Raw genomic sequence first — 22,176 nt, forward strand, 5'->3', positions numbered from 1 at the left:
CTTTTTCCAGCCTCATGTCTCATCTTGCTTCCTCTTGCTTTCAACCCTCAGCCATGCTAGCCTTCTCTCAAGTTCTCAACCGCGCTATGCCGTTTTAGCACATTTTCTTTCTGCCTGGATTGCTTTTCATCCACCCCAGCCCCGCTCTTCTCTCTGCATAGTTAATCCCTTTTCTTAAATAAAATTCTACTCTAACATCACATCAGCTAATGATCATTTCTTCAGCAAACTTCAGCCCTCCTGCATTCTGTAGCTCGTTCCCTCCTTCTGCACTCACCAGACACCTCACTGACAATACCCTCACCCTCCTCTAAAATCACACTTATTACTGTGACGACTTCATCGTATTTGTCCCCCCTCACTAGAATTTGAGGGCAATGGAAGGCATGGCACTATTTTATTCCTGCATCTAGAAAGGCGCCTGAATCTCTGTATGTCGTAAGTGCTTGACACATGATAACGCGCACTTCATCTGTTGATTTTATTAGTTAATATCACTCTTAGCATTCAGAGAGTCTACACAGGAGACCAAAGGGATATACACCGTACATTTAGGAATGATCATCGTATGTATATGACTTTTTAGAGTGTGTTCAGCTTCCTCTTTTTAAATGTTGAATTCAAGAAATCTTAGATTCTTACCTAATCTCTTATGTACCCATAAATGTCTCCTTCTTTTAGAAGAGAAATGGAGGAAAATTAACATTTCGGTTCGCGTAAGATGAAGTAACCGGCATGGGAATTAATGACTCATGGCTCAATGGCTGTATTCCACATTCATGAGATGAACAGTCTATGGTACATACAATATTTTAATTTCAGCAACATTCACAATCAATACTGATCATCACAGTCCACTCAATTGTTCAGTGGTCCGTGTCCATCGCGACAGCAGCTGAAATTCATTGATCGGGTATGTCCTATACAGGCAGAGTTGCCATTGGGAAAAGCATTTTCAGGGAAGCAAGACCAGGCTTAGACCAATTTGTGGAATGACTGTCAGTTGTCACATGAGCCCCCCCGATCTTGTACGATTCTGCCAGTTCAGGTGATAAGTTCTCCAGATGTGCCCCATCTTTACCAAAACCTATTTTCAGAAAATTACCAGTTATATATCTTGTAGGGAGATGTCTAACTTCAGTTATAGAAACTTCAGAATTTTAAGCAGCATCCTCTCGTAATACACTGAAGGAATATTAGGGGATTTGACATGGGGCTTATGGGCCATCCTAAGCACCTTCAAAATAAAACCTATTGAGCACTGTGATAAAGAATTAGTCTCACTCTCCCAGAAAGGTTACTCTACATTAGTAATTTCACACTCATGTTTAGAATACTTCATCCATTCCTTCTTAGGATTTCAAGAATCTCTTAGTTTTAAAAAATCTTTTTTTTCTGCCTGAGGAAGGATGGATAAGTTTAACATGAAATTTAATACCAAATGGTAGTCAATCAGTATTGTTTTCAGAGCAATATCTTACAAGAAAAAACTTCAAGAAAATTTTCAGTTGACACAAAATCTGCTTTTAATAGTTTAATAATTGCAATCCCTAAATAATTCTCTCTTAGGATTGGTTACACTCAACTACGTGGAGTCAATATTACTATTAGCCATTTGATGAGAGAGTGAGAGAGAGAGAGAAGAACCCAGATAATCTTTTTATCAGTCTCCTTATAATGCGCGCACACACACACACACAGTCCCACAAATACCCAGACAGGCACACACACCACCAACTCCTACTGCATCAAATATGAGCCTAGTTATTAACTCATGACTCAGTGGGAAAGATAATGAGCTAGGTAGAGATTGATGGGAAAGAAATCACTGAGAGTCTATCACATTCGTCATAGCTAATAGAAGCTGCCAACAATGTCTGTAAATGAGGAGCATTTTATTGAGAAAATACAATTTGTATTTTCTAGACCTTTAAGATCCCTATGGAAGCCCTACTCTTACTTTTGTAGTCAGTACGCTTTCTCATGTTAGGCATAAAAAATCATAATAAATGGCATGAAACCCCTGCAATATTAGAATGCTGCTTATGAAGAGAAGGAAAAGGCACATGATATGCTTCATCCTATGAAATACAGTGAGAGTTCAAAGACAAAACAAGCAAGACAATGGAATGAGATTGGAAGGAGATGGAAGAGGCAAGAAAAGAAAATGAGAATCAATATACAGAACTAAAGAGAAAAGCAAAGAGAGAGAGAGGAAGGAAGGAAGGAAGGAAAGGTGAGTAGGCAAGATAAATCAATTCATGAAAAACAATATTCAGTTTACTGACGTTAACTCATGATAATCACAGTGAATACAAAGGAAAAAGGCAAAGAGAATAAAGCAATTACCGTAAAGATAAAAGATATGATAGGAAAAGAGAATTCAACATAACATATCATTGCTACCTTTAGGGTGAAGAATCCAATAAACTAAGAAGAAAAAAAAGTCTACAAAGTTACAATGAAGGTTGATTTCTCCAGAGACTGAGAGATACATTGAATCTCCACAGTGAGACTGACTCTGCGTCTCAGGAACTGAAAGTTCACACAGAATCACATCCAGGTTAATTAAATAGCAAACATTGGGAAGTACTTTTGCAGGCATCTATAAAAATTCATTCACGAAGGGGAAAAATCAGGCTGGTTTTGAAGTTCTACACAACAGCAGTCAATGCTAGAACGTGATGGTGTGATGTCTAGAAAATTTCAGGAATAGTAACGTGTGACTGAAGAAGGTTAGCCCAGATGTAACATGACTACAAGGGCCATAGACAAACACTCTGTAACATACAGGGGCTCAGAAGACGGGAAACCTTGACCTCCTCTTGAAAATAGCAAGGGGAAAAAAACCTCATATATCCAAGCCACACAAAAGATACATTTAAAAAAAGAATTCATAAATCTTAAAACTTGTAAAAGAACTGAAACTTTATAATTCTTGGCAACTTAAAGTATAAGGTGCTAAAATAATTATTAAATAATAATTATCACTTACAATAATATACATACTAATATATAATATAATATGTAATTATTAAGATAAGTAAGGGTATTAAACTATTAGTATAAATCTAATACTCCAACCATCCATAATCAGGAACTGAAGAATTGGAGAGAAAAATCTAAGATTGTTCGTTTCACATCTGCCATAGTAGGAGCTAAAATGCAATGTGCGAGTTAAGAAGACAGAATTATCCCAACAGCTTGATGATTTTCATAATCTTTTTTTTTTTTTTGAAAGCATATTCAGTCTTTTGGAAAGCAGTTTCCCTTGTGATTAAAAATGTTTCATCTAAATTCTAGCGTTACTGTCATATTTACTTTAGTGTCATTTTTTTTTCAATTAAACTCATGTAACATTAATTCTAATGATTTTTAATTTACAAGTAGCTTCTACAATTTTATCTTATTTTTTAAAAAATATTTTTTCCTAACTGAATATTACTACTTTCCCAACTACTATTAATATGTATTCATTCAGTGTTAACAAATTTTATTTCTGGGTGGTAAGATGTTGCATAATTCTTTATAATTTTTAGCTAACAGTCTGTGGTGTATAGTATTGTTTGAATTTTTAATAATAAATACATATTATCTTTTAAATGTACAATCAAATTATTCATCTCGAAATCACAAAAAAATAAAGTTAAAATATCTCAGTCATTTATTGGTTTTGTTTTAGAATATCAGAATAACTTTCCACTTCTCCTTTGTCTTCATTTTCTTCACTTGTGGCTTAAATGTTTATGAATAAAAAGTCTGTTGAAATTCTTTTTTGCCAGAGATTAGTTTAATAATTGGTAATTTTCATATTCACACTGTTTCTTATATGGAGAGACAGTTCATTCCCTCATAATTCTTATCCCCATTTCTTTGGTTGCTCTAATCGCACAAAATCATTTTCTTAAATTCTGAAGTATAAAAAAGCATATACTATTCATATATATAATTGAAAGAAAAATAAAACCAATATCCAGGTACCTGTAACCCAGCCTTTGAAACACACTGTTCCCAGTGCTTGTGAAGTCAACTCCCCACCCCCAATTTTTTTTCTTTCTTACCTCAGTGTTCATTCTTTGTCTTTTCTCTCCCTTATAAGAGGATGTTTTTTACCGGTATCTTCTTGCTTTGCTATATGGAATATATATACATGTATATATATGTGTGTATCTAAAACAAAATTCTATTTAACTTGACCCACTTTTGAGTTTTATACAAACTAAATTATTATACACACACATTCAATGCTGTACTTGTGATATGCATTTGCATCATGCGGTTGTTAATAGTTTTTTACCACTGCACAGCATTTCTATGAGAGCTCTCCAGAGAAACAGAACTGATGGGCTATATATACACAAGTATAATAAAAAGAGATTTATTTCGTGGGATTGGCTCACAGAATTATGGAGGCTGAGGAGTCCAACGACCTGCCCTTTGTAAGCTGGAGGCCCAGGAGGCAGGTGGTGTATTTCTGGCCTAAACTCAAAGGCCTAGGATCCAGGGGAGCCAGTTATGTGAGTCCCAGTTGGCTCCAAAGGCCCAAGAACAAGGGGTGATGGTCTAAATCCAGGGCTGCAGCCCCAGTGTCCGCAGACAGGAGAAGATGGAAGCAGAGAGGAAATTCACCCCTCCTCTGCCTCTTTGTTGACTTCAGGGCCTCAGCAGATCAGATGATGCCCACCACTTGCACTGACGTTCCCGAAATACCAGTTGGAGACGTTAGAACTTCTCCTTTTCTCCTCCGTAGCTCTTCATCTCTCTTTTATATATTTTCCATCTCCTTGTTTTGCTGTCTTAAAATCTATGCAATTTATTGAGTTAAATATTCTGTTCCAACTTGTCTCTTGAGCTCTGCCCAGGCATCTTTTCAATCTATTCATTGAATTTTAGATTTCTGGTTTTATGCTTAATGTATAGAATTTTCTTTGGATGTTTTGCAAATACAATTGGTCTTTAAAAATATATGTATTACTGTTCCATGCTCCTCTTTGTGACCTCTAGTTCTAGGTGAGTTTTAGCTGTCTGCACACAATCCCTTGTAAGACTTCATTGCCTTGAGTTCTTATGTCTTTCTTGACTATGAGCTCATGTTCCTTAGAAATTCATCTATGGGAATACTTTGATTCTGGGTTGAAGTACACAGATTGTGTGAATTATATATATTTATATATATATATATATATATATTTATTTATTTATTTATTTATTTATATGAGGGGTTATAGCTTACATTTAAAAGGCCTGAGATCCTAGGAAAGTAGTTGTGTACATAATATGAATTTAAATCATTAAAATACATTTAAAAAAAATTTGTGTTTACAAATTCTCAAGGACTATATTTAGTTTTTCCTTCATCCAGTGTCAAGGTCTGGAAAGGAAAGATTTCTGCCATTTCTTCTGTGTAATTAGCTTATTTTTAATTCATCCTTCTACTGAGGATAGAACCATTTAGGATTCTTGCCTTGTTTCCTATGAAACTGTCCTTGGACAGCTCTGAGACTTCTCCACAGTCTGTATCAAACACTGTCAACCATGCAAATACTCATCAGCTGTGGACTGGCTAAATCAATTATAGCACATTTATACAATGGATCCTATATGTCAGTAGAATAAATAAACTATTGCTAGTTGCTATCACATGAATAAGTCTTTTAAACAAAATATTTTTTTAAAAAGAAGCTACTCACAAAAAAATATGTATACTATGTAATTCCGTTTTAATGAGCAATACTAATATCTATAGTTTGTAAGTCAGATTAATGGTCACACTTTAAGGGAATTAGTAACTGGAGATGAGGGCGGCCCAGGGGAGCTGGTAATATTTCGTTTCTTGGTTATAATGGTTATACATGTGTTACAGAGGGTGGGATTATATAGGTGCGTGCTCACTCTGTGAAAATTCGTTGAACTGAACACCTGTAATTTCTTTGCTTTTTTGTATGTGTATTTCAGTAAAAATTTTGCTGAAGAGGTTTTTGCTCCAAAGCCATTTACTGCACAGCCACCACTTCCCCACTGCCAACTCGAGAGAGAGGAGAACGGGAGGGTCTTGGGGATGCGGGAACCTGGGTGGCCGTCCTCCCTAGGGGAGCCAGGCTTGTCCTGAGTCCTGGCTCCCGACTCCCTGTCATGCCAGGTGCATTGGGAGCGCAGGTTCCTACTTGCTCTTTTCATGGCATAATTGCAGATTCTCTTTTTCTCCTTTTCTTTCCTGACACGTGTTGATTAAGGATGCAAGTGCCAGAGTCAGACATCCTGGGTCTGAATCCAGACGTTGCCAAGCTAGTCTGAGCTAGATACGCACTTTGACCTGCAGCTTTCTCTTCGGTAACTTCAGGACAACACTAATTCCTACATGAAAGGCTTGTTGTGAGGATTTAATCAGATACTGTGCAGAAGGCACTTCGCACTGTGCTGGGCCGACGGCAAGCTCCGATGAAGATTCGGTGGGAGGATGATTATCATTAACCCCCACTTCCCTTGATGTCCTCTTGCACTCCCTTTCTGCCTGGTCTAGTCAGACTGGAGCACCTTCTATTCAGATGCTCGTCTATCCGCTTTCCTTGTTCTCGCCCTCCTTCCCACCACGCTGCAGACCGAAGTAGACAGTGGCACAGTGCCCAGATACTTTTATGAACTCCAAGAGTGCTCTCAGAAGCTATCACGCAAATTGAATAGAGGCAATAGCTTGATCCAAAATGAGAGAGAAAGGCTTGCGTTCTCACATATTAGAGACAAAGCCTTCAAACCTCTACAGTGCCTAGCACAGAATCCTGTATTTAGACCGGGTGTTTAATAACATGTTTTGACAAGGACGATGACAAGAGTCCATCCACTTCATACGCAGGACAAGGTTACAGTGTCCTGACTAGTCCCCTCCCTCGGGCACCTGCAGAGGTGCGCTGAGATTCCAGGTGGTGTGTGTGTCATCACCATGTATGATTTAATCTTCAGTCTTCAGTTTGTGAACTTCCTTTAGGTGTGAAACTTCACGACTAAACAGAAAGAGCTTTATTACGGTGGGGGTACCCGGTTAAAGGTTGTTTTCTCTCTGTAGCCTACAACGTAATCTGTTTGTTGAGTTATTTACATAGATTCTCATCTATACATGGATATATTCATGTGTTATTAGATCCTTATAAAGATGAAAAATTTCGTGTAAACTTCCAGACACAAAGTAGGTTCTCAAAATAATGCTGGATTCTTCTCAGGTCAAATTAGAGTCTTGACCTGGAGGCGTGGGAAGGAAGGAACTCTCTGAATTTACTTCCTCACTGTTCAGAATATCCCAACTTCTTTCTCTTTCAGAGCATGGCCTCAAGCTGGAGGGGGAAAAGACCCTGATGCGGTTTTGCCCTGGTCTGTGAACCATATAAGCCACCTCACCCAAGGTACACTTTCAAGTCACATACTGTTGGTACTGGACACTCTGTTAGTGACATTTCTGTAAGTGGGTTACAGATTGTGGCTGTGGTAGCTACAAAGCTTATTGGATAAGTGTCTTTAGGAAAGAGAAAGTCATTCGTCTCTTCGTGATCAATAGAATAATAAATCATGTTTTGTTTCTCTTCCTGGATTTAACGTTTACCTTTTAAACAAATGTGAGCTTGCTCATTGCTTCTCTGGTTTCCAGGGCTCATGGTGTCTTGAAACACAGTCACTCTCTCCATATTCAGCATATCCCTAGCTTCTCTGCTAGACAATAGTTCCATAATTGGAGAGAAAAAAGAATAAAAACAGCTCAAGGACATGATTTAGGTGGCAAGTGTGGGCAGAAAGTTTGATAATGGACAGTGCTCATCCCTCAGTGTGTGAAGCCCGAACTGAACTAACTCTCAAGTGGAAGCATCCTTTCCTACCGATCAAAAACACACCGGTATGCCCCCCTCCAACATGCTGAGTTCCCCTGCATCACACTGTCAATAATGTGTGAAACGACAAATTTCTGACTACCTAGTACTTAAGAACAAATACAGAGAATAGTCTTCTTGGAAGTTGATTTATAATATTACAGTAGCTTCAGATATACAGTACAGAGATTCAGTATTTTTATAAATCATATTCCATCAAAAGTTATTATAAGGTAATGTGTATAATCCTTGCGCTCTACAATATATCTTTGTTGTTTATCTATTTTATACATGGAAGATTGTATCTCTTAATCCCATACCCTTTTCTTGCCCCCCCCACCTCCCTCTCCCCACAGGTAACCACTAGTTTATTTTCTATATCTGTGAGTCTGTTTTTCTGTTTTGCTATATACATTCATTTATTTTAATTTTTAGATGTCACAGATAAGTGATATCATACAGTATTTGTCTTTCTCTATTTGACTTATTTCACTAAGCATAATATTTTCTAGGACCATTCACATTGCTGCAAATGGCAGGATCGCATTCTTTTTATGGCTGAGTAATATTCCATTGCATATATATATATGTATATTTACACCACATCTTCTTTATCCATTCAGAAAATGTTTTCAACTAATAGCAACTTGACTAATTTCCATGCAATTCTGCTTTCTCTAATTCAAGTATGACCAGTCCTTAAGATTCTGTAAGAGCCAGTGTGGAAATGCTGTTTGTTAGCAAGGCGATTCAAGGAGGAGAAGGGAGTTTTATTAGTGTAGTTTCCTTCCCCCTTTATCTTCTTTCGTGAGAGTCATTCCCATTGAGGTAAATGGCTGCCTAACATCCCGAGAGATCATGGCCAGCCCTTAACAATGGGACCAGAGAGAAAGTCTTCATAGTTTCTTTCCTTAATTTTCCTCCCAAATGACTCATTCTGGAAAAAAAGAAAAAGTAATGTATTATATTCCTTGTCCCAGTTCAGTGGGGGTAGCTGGCAGACACAGGTGAGTTTAACCCCTCTCCTCCTTCTCTCTCTTCTAAGTACCTTCTGCCCAGTTTGGCTGTATCCGCAGCTAGTCAATGACAGATTCTTTGTAATCAATGTTAAAATTAAACACCCAAGTGTAACCAGAGTCCTTCCAGACCAGTCCATATCATGAGGTGCAGAAATCATTTAACAATACTTCTGGCATTCCTACTAGATGTCAGCCGGGCACTCTGCTGACATCTTGAATCAGAATGTGGCTACTGAGAAAGAATGAACATTTAAAACCAGGGAGGAAGCCAAACTGTAGAGTAATTTTATTTTCTTCGCCAATGCTGTATGGAATATGTAAGGTAAGCTCCCATACTATTGCGTGTGTTGATGCACGAGTGCAGATGAAATGCACAGGGCTGGCACCGGGTCGCATTTATATGCCTTGTTATTCCTGCACAAGGATGCCCAGCCCCACTTTTGTTAATTGCTAGTTAGAGTGATGGTGATTAAAATAAATACAGGAGTACAAATAGGAATGCTTTAAAATAATGGTGTAATCATTACTAATTCATTTTATATTTATTGTGATATTAATTCTAATGAACCTTCTTGATATTAATGTGGATGTTATAAGTACTCAGATTGAATGCTTCACTGTGAGTCAGTATTAATTAAATGAATGGATATTATTACCTGTGTAATGGGCCTAGGAGGGATATTATTTTGGTGTTTATAGAAATCAATAGTAATGCTTTAATAGTAAAAGCTTGTTTTCATTCTTTCGTGTTGATTGTGGGTGCTGCTGGGTTAGTGCGTGCACATCACACAGTCATACAGTTATGCAGATTCCCAGCTCATGACCCGAAGTCCCTGTAAGGTCTCCCTTACCCTCCAAAGAAAGAGGACATCCTATTAAAGTTACCCTGAAATGGGATACACTTTTACTTTTCTACCTCTTTGAAACAGAGAGCCCATGTATGGTTTTTAATGCTCTCAATTAGTCAGATTTTTACAACAATCAGCATAATTTTCTGACAGTAAGTTAAATGAGATGCTATAAAAAGGCTTGAAAACTATAAATTCTTATTTTCTTATACTCTACATCGGTAGAATATTTTATAGAATTCAAAGACCTTTCACGACCATTTCCCTACTATGATTATTATTACCATCAGCATTATTTTTAATAAGAAGCAATATATTTAGTTCAGCTAAGAAAATAATTTAACAGAACAGAGAAAATCTTGCTTCTGGGGCTGAATCCCAGCTCTGCTGCTTACTAACCATGTGATCCTCTCAGGCGCAGGGTTATCCTACAAAAGAGGAATAACGAGCACCTCGCTCAGTAATCACCAGAGCATAAGCTCCCAGTTTGTGCTAACTTCAGTTTGACGTGATGGTTCGGCAGGGGACTGAATGAGGCTGGAGCCAGCTATGGACCCATCGAAAGTTACAGGAAAGACATTTAGGAAGCATTTTTCCTGGTCACAGGAAGGGGCATGATGAAAGAATTGCAGGATGGAGCAGAATACGGAATAAGAAAGGAGATGAAGCCTGCTGCTGAGACAGCTCACACAGGGCAGTGAGGGACCGGCTGCAGGGGGGCAGACTCCACTTGACTTGAGAGCAGCAGGAAGGAAGCCCACCGCTGAACCGACTGAAGGAGTCAGAAGCAAGCCTGGAACACTGAGAAACTTGACCGCGCCATCTACACATCCTGAGGAGGAAATGGAAATGAGCCAAACTTTCCCAAACGCATGACCCACTCAGAAACTTACTGCCTAGAAGTGGGAATGACTTTTATCAAATTTTATGCATCTGAATTAACTGACAATTTGATTTACTTCATGAGTTAACGTGAAATACTGGGAGCAAAAAGGAATAATTCTTTCCATTGTACCTCTAAAATTATGTTTTGCATTAAATAGGATTAAGATAGTTGTCAAAATATTCAAGATATAATTTTAATGCTTTGTTGGAAATTAAAAATTATATCAGTCATATCCATGTGGACCACGTATATACACATGAAAGAAAGTACTATTGTTCCACATTAGAGATTAGCTTTTACTTAATGCAAAATACCCTTCTGTTATATTGAGGTTTTAAATGTGTATATATATAAAATTCCTTTTTGCTAAAAAGCAAAACATATTTTGCTAATTATTTAATAGCACACAAAACACATTTAATCTCAGTTGTAATATTATTGCTTTAGTATCAAAACATAAATTAAAATTTCCTATATTTTGAAATAACCTTAATGCATACAGTATTATTAAATCTCAATGCATGTGTTAAATAGCTACTCTGTTAATTTACGTCCTGAATGCATTTGATACACAGTGATTTATAGTATGATTTGAATCATGGTGTCAATTGACATAATCTTCATATCTAAGCACAAAGAATCAGAACAAAAAGTGGAAAATTGAGAATGGAGAGAAAGTTGGTGAAAATATAAATTAGGCCATCATGAGTCACAACAGAGTGTTTCACGTGTGACTGGAAAACTGAGCACTCCCCAAAGCTGCCAAAATCTAGCATAAATTTGAAATACGACTAAAGACATGCATGATATTCTGCTGAGTTTAACCTTTCTCTCTGTTTCTCTGTCTCTGTCTTTGTCTCTCTCTGTCTCCTTCTCTCCCTCCCCACCTTCTTAGCATCCTCTTTCCTTAAATAATCCAGTGGGAAAAAGTCATCAGGCTCCTTCTTTCCCTCCCTCTCTCTCTCTCTTTCTCTCTCTCTCACACATATGGACACACACACACATACACACAGACACACACACACTCTAATGTAGCTGATATTTTTTTAGTAGAGAATATAAGATTCACAATTCACCTAACCTGTAAAATAAACTCAGGACCAGAATGCTTATTTCATAAATAAAGTGAGTGTTTTATATATAGATAAATTATATGTAATGATCTGCTCATTGAAGTGAGTGATGATAGTGGAAAAAGGGGGGAAAGGCAAAAAGGAAAGAATAGAAATATAGAATATACATCAAGAGGAAAAGCAAGTGGCGAGGCACGATGTACAATCAAAGGAAAGAAGTGGACAGAAGGTGTAGCTCAAATGGTAGGGCATGTGCTCAGCATGCACAGGGTCCTGGGTTCAATCCCCAGTACCTCCATTAAATAGAAAAACTAATAATAAATAAGTAAATACATCTAATGACCTCCTCCCCCTCCAAAAAAAAAAAAAAAAGACCCCAAAACTGAAGGAAGGAGAGGAAATGACATACATAGAGAGAGGGTGGTGGAGGATGGGGGAATTGACAGAGGGAGGTCAGAAATTAAAAATTTGTTTTAGAGTTTTGTGGTAACAGTTAGATGTGCGATCTAATCTGCACAGTTAGTTGTACTTCAGTTCCGCTGACTGGAACACTGAAGAAGTTATTCACTAGGACTGCGGATCACAGAACACTGTTGAACTCAACCTATAGATGGAAAAACTGGGGCACGGTGACGTCTTCCGCCTTAGTACACTGCTTAAGTACATTTCAGCGATTGATATTATTTCCAGATTATAAAACCATTTTCCCATGACAAAGGGAAAAGGGAAAATGGGGGAAAAAAAAACCCAGAGTCTTTCTTCGGTTATTAAAAACGACAGCAGTGGCATCTCCACACATCTTCCAGGTGAGACCAAGACCCTAACGTGGTTTCGGTTTCACTTGATGTCCTGAATGGTTAAAATCTCTCTTAAGCTGGCATGAAACCAATACTCCGTTTTCCTTTTGATCCTGCCATCTCTCTTTTGAAGCTGAACATGGCAAAGAGAGGACCTAAATGTCCATGTAATAAAAATAGCTAAGGCTGCTTAAAAATAATTGCTTCCCAGGGAGATCTGATTCAGTAATTATCTGTGCTGTGTTGTGGATCAGATATTTGCTGCTTGGATAGAGTGAATATTTGATATTTAAGAAGCATGGATATTGCTATTGATAAACAAAATGAGGTCTGACAGGATTACACAGAGGAACACTGCAGCCAGCCACGGGTGGGAACAGGGCAGCCCGCTCCGGGCAGCAAGGACCCCGTGCCTGGTGACATTCCTTTGGATTTCCCCCTCCGTCTTCAGGGATGAATGATGTAGAGTCAATACCAAAACTGTCAATCAATTCACTGAAAATTAACAGAACCTCTGTGTATATTCTCTGGGTCCCAGATCAGTTTCTAAGTGAAATCTATCATAAGAATACTTTATAAACAATGTTTGTTCTTGCGTTCCTTGATTCTGCTCTTTTTTCCAACTCGCCTATTTCGTTTTCCACTTGTCAGACGTACAACACCCCTTTCCTTCACGCCTGCTGTTTACTGTGTTATTTAGGGCAAGTTGATGGTGTCCTTGGAGCTTTTTAAATCTTTCCTTTGTAAAATAGGTATAATGATTCTGCCCTAAATTTTTTGACGGCAGCTAAGTGAGTAATTATGCACATTCTTTTGGTCAGTCCTAGACACATGATAAGTGTTCATACTCAGTGTTAAGGTGTCTCTTTAGTTTGCATTGTAAATGCACTTTTAGAATAAGTTATAAACAAAAAAGAGACCAACACTGTTTCTTCCACCCTGCAAGAATGAAAGAGTACAGGTCCCTTCACTAGTCGGGGGGAACAGACACGTGCAACAATGTGATTTACAGTTTGCAAGGTGCTTCTGTCTTGTTTGCTGTGTAGACCTGACATTTGGATGGGATGCAATGTCTCCAGCCTCATTTACCATGGCTACATACCCTGAGCCCCTCCACTGCTGTCAAACGGCACCACTCTGTACTCCACAAGGCACAGTGCAGACCCTGGGTCTTTATGCTCCCTCTTCGGCAGTTCCTTACCTTCTGATGAGGAGGAGGGTGTAGCTCAGTGGTAGAGCACTTGCCCAGCATGAGCAAGGTCCTGGGTTCAATGCCTGCTACCTCCATTAAGTAAATAAATGAATAAATAGATCTAACCCCCTTACCCTCTGATGAGTTCTCCCTGTTTTAAATGGACCCACTCTGGTGGAAGGCTTCAGGAAGAGCTGGTTATTGCTACGATCTGCAGACATTTTACAGAATCTGTTGTTTTTAAATTATTTGCACAATAACTTGACCGCTGTAAATGCTCAAAGAGAAACTGAGGCACACTGAAATTTCCAAGAGTTTATCTGAGCGAAGATGGATTCTAACTGGGTGGCACCAGACTGAAGCGGTCAAGACCACTCCACCCGCAGAAGCCAGGGGAAAGCTGTCTAGAGAACCACCCAGGAAGCAGAGCAAGGATGTTATCTGATGGGCTTCCATTTAAGCAGTTGCCTAATTTAAAGGAAATATAATTTAGGAACTGCTGGTTGGCCATTTGTGATTGGTTGTTCTTAAATTGAGTTGTTTTTTGGGATACGAGTGCGTTCGCAGGACTTGACTGGCTTGGAGGTGGGTTTGCACACTTAGGCTACTGAGGCATTCGAGCCACCGGAGTCTAAAGGCCTCCTTGTTTATTTACTTTACCTTATTATTTTGTTTTGTAAACTGTCCTTTCTTTCTCTCTTCTCACTAAGTAAGCAGGCAAGTTGGAGAGAGCGTGCCATGCACAATGCAGGTCGAGCAATTTATCCACCTGGCTGAATTCATTGACCATCATTTTACAAATTCTTTTAAATAGAGAATAATGAAGACACAGAATTTTGGGATAACAGGGACATTCCAGGGCTACATCCACCCTGTTGATCCAATGATTAATTATTTTCAACACCCCATCAACTCCAGGTCAAGCAGAAGACCTGCCAGCATGTGCCAGTCCAGAAGCAAGCTCCCCACAACAACCCCCACATCCAACTGGTCACCAGGAGTGACTAATTCTCTAGTATATTTTGTGCCATCAGCAGGGATAAAATAAGTTCCTGATAAAATAGCTTCCCATAGCTCTTAGTTCAAAAATTCATGATGGCACCAAAAAATAAAAACCTCGTAACACTGGAAACTGAAGTCAGCAATTTACCGGAGTCTGAGAGGAATTTTCTTTAATTACAGAATTAATGAGTTCCTCTTTCACTTTTTTTTTAAAAGCTGGTTTGAGCTGATTTGCTGAACATAATCAGCGTCCCATGGACACTTTACCCTCTGAAATGAAATAATGTAGCTGAACAGGTATCGCGGAAGGAAGGACTTTCCCTCACTGCTGGACCCCATCTTGGAGACGTAGGTTATATTCAAATTACGGAACAGTACCCTTTGCTCAGGGGTGTTCAGATATGGCCAGATTTGGTACTGATTTTTCTACAACCATTCTAAGACCACAACCCTCAGTAGACACCACACTGGGGGCACTAAAGGCAGAGAGATGCAACAAGAGTCAGGGGACAACAAAGCCTGGATGCTGTTCTTTGCTGTTTTGCATGTGCTGTTCCCTTGGCATGAAGTGATGCCCCAAACTTACGGATGTCATTACTTGTGTTACAACTATTGCTTTTGCTTGTCAAGAACCCATTTCTTTCTTTAGTAATAATTTCTCTGCTTTATTTTGGGAGAGCTCTCTCTCTCTCTCAGTCAGTCCTTGCTCCAGGTGAAGGAACGTTCCATTTCTCTGGCCTCAGCAGTTCACTTTGAGAAGGGCAGACGGCCCATCGAGGCAAAGAGGAGTCACTTCTAAGACTTGTTGGAATCACTGGGAACGGGAAGCCACTTTCTTGTTTGGGTCACAAACATGGTAGTGAGTGAATATGGAGTGGTGTTTGGTCTTTGTGAGAACTGTGGAGGCTTTTGAAGAATTAAGCCAACACAGAGGATAGCAGAGTCAGAGGATGGAGAGACAAAGTACCTGGATCCAGCCACACTTGAAGCCTGATCTGGTCTGGACTTCTCGATTCCTTGAATCAATCAGTGTCCTTTTATTTAAATCCACTTGCTAGACATCTGCTGACAAACAAAATACTCCTGACTGATCTCTCTCAGCTCAGCTAATCATTGCTTCCTCGGGTAAGCCTTCTGTAACACAACTGCAGCCTCTCTCCTCTTCCTTCTACCTTCTCCTTGGCTGGGTCAGGCTCCTTTGTGCCACACTCTCATGAGATGGTGTTCATCCCTTTTATCTCAGGGTGGGATTTTTACATTTGCATCTGTGATTATTGGATTAACATGTCTTGCCTCTATTAATGACAGTGATAATGATGATATTATACATGTTGAGATCTAACCATGTGTCAGGCGTTGCTGTAAAGGTACTAAACATAAATTCACCTTATACTTGAAAACTGAAGTGTAGTGTATAGGTACCCCTAACTCAGACAAACAGATAGCTGCTAATAGACAGTGGAATTGGACTGGGGGGTGGAGAAATCAATCATTAATTCATTAATTCATGCACTACATGAAGCCTGAGAATGAGGCTGATCTACAAGCATCGAAGTGGACATGAGGAGCAGGAACAAAGGCAAATAAGGGATATGTGTGAATTCATAGATGTAGATTCTTCCTTAATCAAGAGTGAATTAAAAAATAAAAATCAATAACATGGGAACTTTGTGGGGGAAAAGTCCTTTGTGGGCGAAAAGGAAAAGTAGTGTATTATATGAAAGAGTTAGAAGAAATTGCACCACTATAAATGGTTTATTAGAAGAAATTTAAAAAATAGACTTGTTTCCAACAAGATAGGCAAAATCATGGTCCGCATAGAAAAGTAACAACAAAAAAGGAAATCATATAGAGAGATCAGAATAAGGTTGTAAAAGTTAGGCTGCCATGCAGAATGCCACAAAAAAGCAGATGCTGGAAATACCAAAAAACTAAATCAAAATTGAAAATGAAAAAAAATGGAAACCAAAAAGAAAAATCACAGGATTAAAATCTGTGTTGCAAACACAAAATAGCAGAATTTTTTGAAAGCCACTTAGCTACCATAAGGACTAACTTGAAAACCTCTCCCAGGATGAAGGGCGAGCACAGGAAGATGCTGCAGGAGGCGGTCCTGGTGGCTGACCCCCTTTCCCTGCCACCTTCCTGTGAGGGTGGCGTGTGACCAGTTCCAGCCAAAGGGGCACAGAGGTAGTCGTGAAACTGATCCATTCCAAATAAAAAGGTGAATGTGACTGGAAGAAAGGCTGCTTTGCCTTTCGGTTCTTGCCCCTCTATTTACTCTCGGGAATGCAGTTACGAAGCCCATAGCTGCAGCAACCATTTTTACAACTAAGAGGTAACAAGCCCACGCACAAAGACAAAGAACAAAGAGATAGAATGAGCCTAATATAGTGCTACTATTTTATAAACACTGTTTCTGACTTTATGTAAAACAAACAGCACTATTATTTAATCCATAATTTGCTGTGTGTTCTATTATTTTCAGCTGAACACATTCCTACTCGATAAAGGAGAAAAAATTACAAGATGGAAAGGTGGAGATGGAAAACAGAAAGAAGGTCAACTTAAGGATACAAAATTTTTCCAATTAAAAACTAGAGACAATGAGATAAAAATAACAAATAAAATTTGAATAGAAGACATTCGTCTGAGTAAAGAAATCTGAGTCAGCTGATCCAAATGTGTTATTGTGTATCAGGCCAAATCAACACACATGGACTTGCTTCAAGATTTAGATGGGATTTTTTTTTTTTACTTAAAAGGATTTAAAAAAATACTCCACATAAATCAAGTTAGAAAGGCAGAGTATCTAAAAAAATAACAAATATTAGGAACAGTCCTCAGTCTTCCTTCCCTTCAGAACCCAATTCCACACACACACAAAGCTAGCCATATTAATGGCTTTGATTCAAATTCAAAACCCAGGAAAAAATTTATGTGTTAAGACAATAAAAATTTATGTAAGGGCACAGAAGGAAAAAAAGCCACACACATATCATTACCAAAGGAAAAAAAAATTGCAAGATATAGATACTAAATGAAGAGAATTAAAAAAAAAAGTAAAAAATTGGGAAAGTGGGATGACAGATAACTTTAAAGAAATTAAGTATATGGGCCAAAGCTGGAAAGGTGTGAGTATTCATCTGATTTTAAATGAACAAACTCCGTAATTCTGAAAACTACTGTCCCAAATGCAGTTTCTGGAGCTGAATCCCTGCATCTTTTGTGGTTGGCCATATATCTGCCACTCTGGTTGTCCTTCATACATCTGGGAACTGTGACTTCATGGGAGAGGGACAAGGGTTTACCCCCCTGGTGTGGCTGTGGTTCTCTTTGCTGACACTGGTTCACCATCAAACCTCCCAGAACAGCATGCATCTAAATACCTGCTTCTCCTTGGAGCTCAGAAGTGGCACCTCGCAGGCACCTGTACTGTGTTCCTGTGTCTTTTATTTTCTGTGTCCTGAGACTTTGACATCTGGGGCTTTGCTGACTCTGGAGGGGACTGCCCCTTTCAGGGTCAGCCAGTTCCTGGAGACAGTAAACAAACTGTCCAGAAGCAGCACACCATTCAGACACAGATGAGCCAGCCCGGAGCCCACACTTCCACCACCTCTTCTTTTGGGCTGTCACATCCTGGGCCACTCTCCACTTGCCCTAAACTCTCCAGGGCCAGGTACCAGACCCTGTGCCCCAGAACCTGCTGAAATTATTCAAATTATTCAATTTCAAGCTTGCTTGCCCAGCTTCACCCATTCCTTCCCATGGAAACCACAGTAAGGCTCTTGCCCACCTTCTCCCTTTGCTCCCTTGGGCCCCTGACTGACCCTGGTGCTTCCCCACGTGGCCCCCTCATGTTAATGTGGCGCGGTTCCTATTTCCAGGGATCCGTGCATATAATCAATTTCTTTCTTCCTAAGTCATTTCCGTGTCTGGGTGTCTAATTATGCCTGGCCAAAACAAATACTAGATACCCTTAAAACACACAGGGACCGCCTCTTCAGATAATTCCGTTGGGTGAGTGAAGCACTCTTTGGCTGACCTCGGGAATCCCCCATTTCTCAACCTCTTACTGTGGCATCTGCTAATCCAATTAGACAGACACGCTCCACCAAGCCAACTGACACAAGTGCAGGGTTTTCCTAATTCAGCCCTTGCTCTCACACGGAGGTTCAGGCAAATCTCAGGTCCTGTGAACTCACTGGGGGGAGCACGAGCACCAGTCACTGTGCTCCAGGGACACAGACCACTCACAATGCTTATTGTCTTGCTCCTGGCACCAACTATAGGGTCCAGCCAGCCATGGGGCATCCCATCTTGCCTTACATAGACCCTCCTAAGGCAGTGCTCTTAACCCTTTCTCCTTTGGGTGGGATAAAGGGGCAATGCCACAGCTATTAGGTCCACAATGCTCAAACTCAAGGACTCTTTTCATTCCCCTTTTAAATGGAGGCAAGTGATCAGAATGGTGCTTGCTGATTATTTTATAGGAGTTCTGATAAACTTTTAGTAAATATAGGATGGAGCTGCCTGCTACTTCTATTTAGAATGTGGAAGTAATTTTTCCTAATTTCTTCAGCTTTGGGGTCCTAAGTTTCAATTCCATCTCATCATGTACCCTGAATTTAAGCACCATAAGAAGCATCTCCATTGAAGAGATTTAATGTAGTGAGCCTTTGAGCTACTGGCATCATAAGGAAATAGTTCTTGCTTTTATCAGTTCCCTAGTAGCAGTGCAATTTTGAGAGAATTTTCCTTGAAAGATCCCAGGGCATTTTATTCTAAAGTGGCAGAATTTGGCAATACCAAATAATCTACTTCTCTACGGTCACATTAAAATGCGTGGCACAATTCGTTAATTACCTTCTCCATCCAGTTCCCTAAGAAGTTTGCCCTAATTGCATTGTTGATATGCACAGATGCAGATAAGATGTTGGTTGTTTCCCTTGTAGCAAACGACGGTTTCTAGTAAGTCCCAATTTATTCTCTTGTTAGAAAGGTTGGTGGGGTTCCGTTGAACCCCTGAACATTGTTGCTCTATCACAAATGATAATAGCTAAGCCCAGACCCCTAAGAGTATGTTGCCCCCCACCAACTTCCTCCTCAATATATACACCCATGCACAGCAAAGAAATGTCCACAAATAAAGCAATGAAGAGCAGGAAATTCCCCAGAGGCTGGCAGGAGGGAAGTGCAAATTGGACATTTGCGGAGCGGCATTCGCCAGAAGGTATATGAAACAAACAACCCCTAGCTGCTATGCTTTGCTTTTGTAAAAAGATCTTACGGTTGTTTCACAAACACAGGTGTGAGAAGGAAGAAAGAAAAAGGGAAGGAGAAGAGGGAGAGGATGATACGTGGAAAGCTGACAACCACAAATAGGGATGGAAAATGGACACGTTGATATGATGCAAGGCACCTGTCTCACTTCCCATGGCTACTCGCGTTGATTCCTGAGACACACTCAGCTTGGACAGGTGTGAGGAGGGGTAGAGGGGAGGTCTGGGGGGACTCAGGGAGGGGTCTGACTCCTGGTTAAAATGTTTTTGTTAATCAGCTAAGTGGAAGATTTGTAATGTATAAAATTACCTCTCCTTAAAATCATGTTTCGATCACCATAAGAAGTAAATAAGAATAAATATTTCTCTATATGAATTTTTACATATGCACACAAATGGGCACTTACTTATCTTTTAGTTTATTTCACTTGGAGTATTTTGTCCCTTTGCAAAATGTTTTTGTCATTGGGGCACTTAATTCAAGTGTGCTACAATCCAAAAACTTGTGAATTCTGATTTTTCCAATCTTGATATGATCTCAAATTTAATTGTATAAATTAAATTACATTAGTGGCCAAAATAAACATTTTATCTTTTGTGAATCAGGGATCAGATTTGGAGTCAAGAGATCGTAATGATCAAATTCTCTTCTCACATCTGCCTGAGGGAGCTTTGGGTGGTGACACTTAACGCTAACCTGTGATTCTTCGTACTTCAGTGAATTATTTCTTTAGTTAAATGGACATTTGGGATTGATAGACTTATTTTCACTGAAGCCTCCTGGAGCATTCGGGTTTATGGAAACTAAGCCCCTTACTTTAACATTCAAGGAAGAAGAAAGCGACTTTGTAGGTGAACACATCCCTTCGACAAAGACTGGAATCATTTATGCACTCTCCAAGTGTTTTAAATATTAGGATTGGAAATTGGGGATATTTACATCATGACATTTGTTTGTAACCCGGATGGTAGAGTTTCAGGGGGATAAAGAGAGACACTGGCTTCTTCTTTAGCCAGCTCTTCACAGATATTTGCATTTTTGCCCTCTGAGCACCTATTTCCCCCTTCTGTAATAGCATTCCAACTTTCTTCATAAAACTTTTTTCAGAGTGTCAGATAAAATACATGGCTCCCAGTTAAATCTGAATGACAGAAAAACAATGAGTAACATGGGGATAAATATATTCCCACTATTGCAGTAAGGCACACTGACACCATAGTCATCATTTATCTGAAATTCACATTTAACTGGGTGTCTTGTGTTTTCATTTTCTGAACCTGGCAGCTCTAGCCCTCTGCCACTCTCTGCACTTGTCTCGTGTGTGGGCAACCCCACCACTCAGCTTCAGGAGCAGGAACGGGATCCAGATTTGCCAATCAGAGCACAGCCATAGTGACCGATTGAGGGATTGGCCTATGATCATCCCAGGCAAGTAAGAGTACTTCTTGGCCCTTTAAGTTTTTAGGAGAGAAAACCCTTCTTTTCCACTGGGGTTATTCAGGAAGCCAATCCAGACCTGCTGAAGAACATTATGCATAAAGAGCTTACCTAAGAATGGCATTAACACAGAGGAAAACCGAGTCAAGAGGTGCAGAGACCGAGTCTTGACATCATTGGAGCTCCTTGATCTGGCTGTGCCTGAAGCTCAAACCTTACTTGAACCAATAATTTCTTTTTTAATTTAAGCTCATTTGAATGTTGTAGGGTTTTTAAAAACCGTTATTATTTGTCCTCTGTTTTTAATTTGTGTATACTTCCTTCTACCTCAGCCGATCTGTGAACTGCTCTAAGGGCGCTTTGGGTCCTGTTAATGACACATTTCTTAATTTGTAACCTTACTTTACTTCTGGATCAAAACCGCTACTCTTTGTTGAGGTATTGTTGAGAAATATCACACTTTTGGGACTCTTTTTATTCTTCCTTGAACAGTAAAAGAACTAGAATGGGTTAAGAATAATATTCCAGTATTTGGATGGATACATGGATAAAGCATAATTTGAGTGAAAAATGTCAGATTCAAACTATATATATGTGTGTATATAGGTATACACAGACACGCACACAGGCATCTATGTGTTTATACACACACACATACACACACACATACATAGAGATTCTACGTACTACAGAAAGCGCAAACACAGTCATGGTCTTTAGAGATGGATATGTGCATGGAAAAATATAAAGTATAGAAATATTTTTGAAGTATTGCCATATTTGTAA

The sequence above is a fragment of the Camelus ferus genome, chromosome 25 (genome assembly GCF_009834535.1).
Source record: "Camelus ferus isolate YT-003-E chromosome 25, BCGSAC_Cfer_1.0, whole genome shotgun sequence".
NCBI lineage: Eukaryota > Metazoa > Chordata > Mammalia > Artiodactyla > Camelidae > Camelus > Camelus ferus.